Here is a 6,842-nt window from a genome sequence, read left to right on the forward strand (position 1 = left end):
CAAGAGCCGAGAAAAACGCGAAAAACCAAAAAATCGACTTTAGAAAATTCCCGGACCCCTAGAAAAATCGGAAATCGTATTGCGAATCCAATGGCGCCAGCCAAATTGTCCTAGCTGTGATATTTCCAAAGATACGGACGAAAAACCGTGTGATCCCAAATCCGGGCCCGTTTTGCTCTAGGAGGCCCAGGAGCCGAGAAAAACGCGAAAAACGAAAAAATCGACTTTAGAAAATTCCCGGATCCCTAGAAAAATCGAAAATCGTCTCACGTATCCAATGGCGCCGAACAAATTACCCTAGATATTATAGTTCCAAAGAAATGGGCGAAAATCGGTCTGAGTCCAAATCCGGGCCCGTTTGGCTCTAAGAGGCCAAGGAGCCGAGAAAAACGCGAAAAACGAAAAAATCGACTGTGGACAATTCCCGGAACCCTAGAAAAATCGGAAATCATCTCACGAATCCAATGCCGCCGAACAAATTACCCTAGATATTATAGTTCCAAAGAAAGGGTCGAAAAACGGTGTGAACCCAAATCCGGGCCCGTTTGGCTCTAGGACGCCCAGGATCCGAGAAAAACGCGAAAAACGAAAAAATCGACTTTAGAAAATTCCCGGACCCCTAGAAAAATCGGAAATCGTCTCACGAATCCAATGGCGCCAGCCAAATTGCCCTAGCTATGATATTTCCAAAGATATGGGCGAAGAACGGTGTGATCCCAAATCCAGGCTCGTTTGGCTCTAGGAGGTCCAGGAGCCGAGAAAAACGCGAAAAACCAAAAAATCGACTGTGGACAATTCCCGGACCCCTAGAAAAATCGGAAATCATCTCACGAATCCAATGCCGCCGAACAAATTACCCTAGATATTATAGTTCCAAAGAAATGGACGAAAAACGGTGTGATCCCAAATCCGGGCCCGTTTTGCTCTAGGAGGCCCAAGAGCCGAGAAAAACGCGAAAAAGCAAAAAATCGACTTTAGAAAATTCCCGGACCCCTAGAAAAATCGGAAATCGTATTGCGAATCCAATGCCGCCGAACAAATTACCCTAGATATTATAGTTACAAAGAAATGGACGAAAAACGGTGTGATCCCAAATCCGGGCCCGTTTTGCTCTAGGAGGCCCAAGAGCCGAGAAAAACGCGAAAAAGCAAAAAATCGACTTTAGAAATTTCCTGGACCCCTAGAAAAATCGGAAATCGTATTGCGAATCCAATGGCGCCAGACAAATTGTCCTAGCTGTGATATTTCCAAAGATACGGACGAAAAACCGTGTGATCCCAAATCCGGGCCCGTTTTGCTCTAGGAGGCCCAGGAGCCGAGAAAAACGCGAAAAACGAAAAAATCGACTTTAGAAAATTCCCGGATCCCTAGCAAAATCGGAAATCGTCTCACGAATCAAATGGCGCCAGCCAAATTGCCCTAGCTATGATATTTCCAAAGATATGGGCGAAGAACGGTGTGATCCCAAATCCGGGCCCGTTTGGCTCTAGGAGGCCCAGGAGTCGAGAAAAACGCGAAAAACCAAAAAATCGACTTTAGAAAATTCCCGGACCCCTAGAAAAATCAGAAATCCTCTCACGAATCCAATGGCGCCAGCCAAATTGTCCTAGCTATGATATTTCCAAAGATATGGACGAAAAACGGTGTGATCCCAAATCCGGGCCCGTTTTGCTCTAGGAGGCCCAAGAGCCGAGAAAAACGCGAAAAACCAAAAAATCGACTTTAGAAAATTTCCGGACCCCTAGAAAAATCGGAAATCGTATTGCGAATCCAATGGCGCCAGCCAAATTGTCCTAGCTGTGATATTTCCAAAGATACGGACGAAAAACCGTGTGATCCCAAATCCGGGCCCGTTTTGCTCTAGGAGGCCCAAGAGCCGAGAAAAACGCGAAAAACCAAAAAATCGACTTTAGAAAATTCCCGGACCCCTAGAAAAATCGGAAATCTTATTGCGAATCCAATGGCGCCAGCCAAATTGTCCTAGCTGTGATATTTCCAAAGATACGGACGAAAAACCGTGTGATCCCAAATCCGGGCCCGTTTTGCTCTAGGAGGCCCAGGAGCCGAGAAAAACGCGAAAAACGAAAAAATCGACTTTAGAAAATTCCCGGATCCCTAGAAAAATCGAAAATCGTCTCACGTATCCAATGGCGCCGAACAAATTACCCTAGATATTATAGTTCCAAAGAAATGGGCGAAAATCGGTCTGAGTCCAAATCCGGGCCCGTTTGGCTCTAAGAGGCCAAGGAGCCGAGAAAAACGCGAAAAACGAAAAAATCGACTGTGGACAATTCCCGGAACCCTAGAAAAATCGGAAATCATCTCACGAATCCAATGCCGCCGAACAAATTACCCTAGATATTATAGTTCCAAAGAAAGGGACGAAAAACGGTGTGAACCCAAATCCGGGCCCGTTTGGCTCTAGGACGCCCAGGATCCGAGAAAAACACGAAAAACGAAAAAATCGACTTTAGAAAATTCCCGGACCCCTAGAAAAATCGGAAATCGTCTCACGAATCCAATGGCGCCAGCCAAATTGCCCTAGCTATGATATTTCCAAAGATATGGGCGAAGAACGGTGTGATCCCAAATCCAGGCCCGTTTGGCTCTAGGAGGCCCAGGAGCCGAGAAAAACGCGAAAAACCAAAAAATCGACTGTGGACAATTCCCGGACCCCTAGAAAAATCGGAAATCATCTCACGAATCCAATGCCGCCGAACAAATTACCCTAGATATTATAGTTCCAAAGAAATGGACGAAAAACGGTGTGATCCCAAATCCGGGCCCGTTTTGCTCTAGGAGGCCCAAGAGCCGAGAAAAACGCGAAAAAGCAAAAAATCGACTTTAGAAAATTCCCGGACCCCTAGAAAAATCGGAAATCGTATTGCGAATCCAATGCCGCCGAACAAATTACCCTAGATATTATAGTTCCAAAGAAATGGACGAAAAACGGTGTGATCCCAAATCCGGGCCCGTTTTGCTCTAGGAGGCCCAAGAGCCGAGAAAAACGCGAAAAAGCAAAAAATCGACTTTAGAAATTTCCTGGACCCCTAGAAAAATCGGAAATCGTATTGCGAATCCAATGGCGCCAGACAAATGGTCCTAGCTGTGATATTTCCAAAGATACGGACGAAAAACCGTGTGATCCCAAATCCGGGCCCGTTTTGCTCTAGGAGGCCCAGGAGCCGAGAAAAACGCGAAAAACGAAAAAATCGACTTTAGAAAAGTCCCGGACCCTTAGAAAAATCGGAAATCGTCTCACGAATCCAATGGCGGTAGCCAAAGTGTTCTCGCTATGATATTTCCAAAGATATGGGCTAAAAACGGTGTGATCCCAAATCAGGGCCCGTTTTGCTCTAAGAGGCCCAGGAGCCAAGAAAAACGCGAAAAATGAAAAAATCGACTTTAGAAAAGTCCCGGACCCCTAGAAAAATCGGAAATCCTCTCACGAATCCAATGGTGCCAGCCAAATTGTCCTAGATATGATATTTCCAAAGATATGGACGAAAAAAGGTGTGATCCCAAATCCGGGCCCGTTTTGCTCTAGGAGGCCCAGGAGCCGAGAAAAACGCGAAAAACGAAAAAATCGACTTTAGAAAATTCCCGGACCCCTAGAAAAATCGGAAATCGTATTGCGAATCCAATGGCGCCAGCCAAATTGTCCTAGCTATGATATTTCCAAAGATATGGACGAAAAACGGTGTGATCCCAAATCCGGGCCCGTTTACCTCTAGGAGGCCCAGGAGCCGAGAAAAACGCGAAAAACGAAAAAATCGACTTTAGAAAATTTCCGGACCCCTAGAAAAATCGGAAATCGTATTGCGAATCCAATGGCGCCAGCCAAATTGTCCTAGCTGTGATATTTCCAAAGATAGGGACGAAAAACCGTGTGATCCCAAATCCGGGCACGTTTTGCTCTAAGAGGCCCAGGAGCCGAAAAACGAAAAAAACGACTGTGGAAAATTCGCGGACCCCAAGAAAAATCGGAAATCGTCTCACGAATCCAATGGCGCCAGCCAAATTGCCCTAGCTATGATATTTCCAAAGTTATGGGCGAAGAACGGTGTGATCCCAAATCCGGGCCCGTTGGGCTCTAGGAGGGCCAGGAGCCGAGAAAAACGCTAAATACGAAAAAATCGACTTTAGAAAATTCCCGGACCCCTAGAAAAATCGGAAATCGTCTCGCGAATCCAATAGCGCCGAACAAATTACCATAGATATTATAGTTCCAAAGATATCGACGGAAAACGGTGTGATCCCAAATCCGGGCCTTTTTTGCTCTAGGAGCCATAGGAGTTGGACTGATGTGCAGGCGGAGAGCAATCGGACTGATGCGCAGGTGCGGAGAAATCGAACCGACGAGCACGCGCAGAGGCAACGGACTGATGCGCAGGTGGAGTGGAATCGGACTAATGCGCAGGCGCCGAAAAATCGAACTGATGCGCAGACGCAGAAGCATCGGACGGATACGCCGGCGAAGGGGAGTCGGACTGATGCGCATGCGCAGAAGAATAGGACTGATGCGCAGGAGCAGCAGGATCGGACTGACGCGCATGCGCAGAGGCATCGGGTTGATACGCAGGCGGAGGGGAGTCTGGCGCATGCGGCGAAGAATGGGACTGACGCGCATGCGCAGAAGAATTGGACTGATGCGCACGCGCAGAGGCTTCGGACTGATGCGCAGGCGGAGTGGAATCGGACTAATGCGCAGGCGGCGAAAAATCGAACTGATGCGCAGACGCAGAAGCATCGGACGGATACTCCGGCCAAGGGGAGTCGGACTGATGCGCATGCGCAGAAGAATCGGCCTGATGCGCAGGAGCAGGAGGATCGGACTGATGCGCAGGAGCAGCAGGATCGGACTGACGCGCATGCGCAGAGACATCGGGTTGATACGCAGGCGGAGGGGAGTCTGGCGCATGCGGCGAAGAATGGGACTGACGCGCATGCGCAGAAGAATTGGACTGATGCGCACGCGCAGAGGCTTCGGACTGATGCGCAGGCGGAGTGGAATCGGACTAATGCGCAGGCGCCGAAGAATCGAACCGATGCGCTTCGACGGGTGACTAGTATATTTCCAAAGATATGGAAGTAAAACGGTGGGCTCCAAAATCCAGACCCTTTTTGCCCTAGGAGGCATAGGAGCCCAGAAAAAGGCGAAAATCGAAAAAATCGACTTTAGAAAATTCCCGGACCCCTAGAAAAATCGGAAATCGTCTCACGAATCCAATGGCGCCAGCCAAATTGCCCTAGCTATGATATTCCCAAAGATATGGGCGAAGAACGGTGTGATCCCAAATCCAGGCCCGTTTGGCTCTAGGAGGCCCAGGAGCCGAGAAAAACGCGAAAAACCAAAAAATCGACTGTGGACAATTCCCGGACCCCTAGAAAAATCGGAAATCATCTCACGAATCCAATGCCGCCGAACAAATTACCCTAGATATTATAGTTCCAAAGATATCGACGGAAAACGGTGTGATCCCAAATCCGGGCCTATTTTGCTCTAGGAGCCATAGGAGTTGGACTGATGTGCAGGCGGAGTGGAATCGGACTAATGCGCAGGCGGCGAAAAATCGAACTGATGCGCAGTATATTTCCAAAGATATGGAAGTAAAACGGTGGGCTCCAAAATCCAGACCCTTTTTGCCCTAGGAGGCATAGGAGCCCAGAAAAAGGCCAAAATCGAAAAAATCGACTTTAGAAAATTTCCGGACCCCTAGAAAAATCGGAAATCGTCTCACGAATCCAATTGCGCCAGCCAAATTCCCCTAGCTATGATATTTCCAAAGATATGGGCGAAGAACGGTGTGATCCCAAATCCAGGCCCGTTTGGCTCTAGGAGGCCCAGGAGCCGAGAAAAACGCGAAAAACCAAAAAATCGACTGTGGACAATTCCCGGACCCCTAGAAAAATCGGAAATCATCTCACGAATCCAATGCCGCCGAACAAATTACCCTAGATATTATAGTTCCAAAGATATGGGCTAAAAACGGTGTGATCCCAAATCAGGGCCCGTTTTGCTCTAAGAGGCCCAGGAGCCGAGAAAAATGCGAAAAACGAAAAAAACGACTGTGGACAATTCGCGGACCCCTAGAAAAATCGGAAATCCTCTCACGAATCCAATGGTGCCAGCCAAATTGTCCTAGCTATGATATTTCCAAAGATATGGACGAAAAACGGTGTGATCCCAAATCCGGGCCCGTGTTGCTCTAGGAGGCCCAGGAGCCGAGAAAAACGCGAAAAACGAGAAAATCGACTTTAGAAAATTCCCGGACCCCTAGAAAAATCGGAAATCGTATTGCGAATCCAATGGCGCCAGCCAAATTGTCCTAGCTGTGATATTTCCAAAGATACGGACGAAAAACCGTGTGATCCCAAATCCGGGCCCGTTTTGCTCTAGGGGGCCCAGGAGCCGAGAAAAACGCGAAAAACGAAAAAATCGACTTTAGAAAAGTCCCGGACCCTTAGAAAAATCGGAAATCGTCTCACGAATCCAATGGCGGTAGCCAAAGTGTTCTCGCTATGATATTTCCAAAGATATGGGCTAAAAACGGTGTTATCCCAAATCAGGGCCCGTTTTGCTCTAAGAGGCCCAGGAGCCGAAAAACGAAAAAAACGACTGTGGAAAATTCGCGGACCCCTAGAAAAATCGGAAATCGTCTCACGAATCCAATGGCGCCAGCCAAATTGCCCTAGCTATGATATTTCCCAAGTTATGGGCGAAGAACGGTGTGATCCCAAATCCGGGCCCGTTGGGCTCTAGGAGGGCCAGGAGCCGAGAAAAACGCGAAATACGAAAAAATCGACTTTAGAAAATTCCCGGACCCCTAGAAAAATCGGAA

This window comes from Diachasmimorpha longicaudata, chromosome 1 (assembly GCF_034640455.1).
Source record: "Diachasmimorpha longicaudata isolate KC_UGA_2023 chromosome 1, iyDiaLong2, whole genome shotgun sequence".
In the NCBI taxonomy this organism is placed as follows: Eukaryota; Metazoa; Arthropoda; class Insecta; order Hymenoptera; family Braconidae; genus Diachasmimorpha; species Diachasmimorpha longicaudata.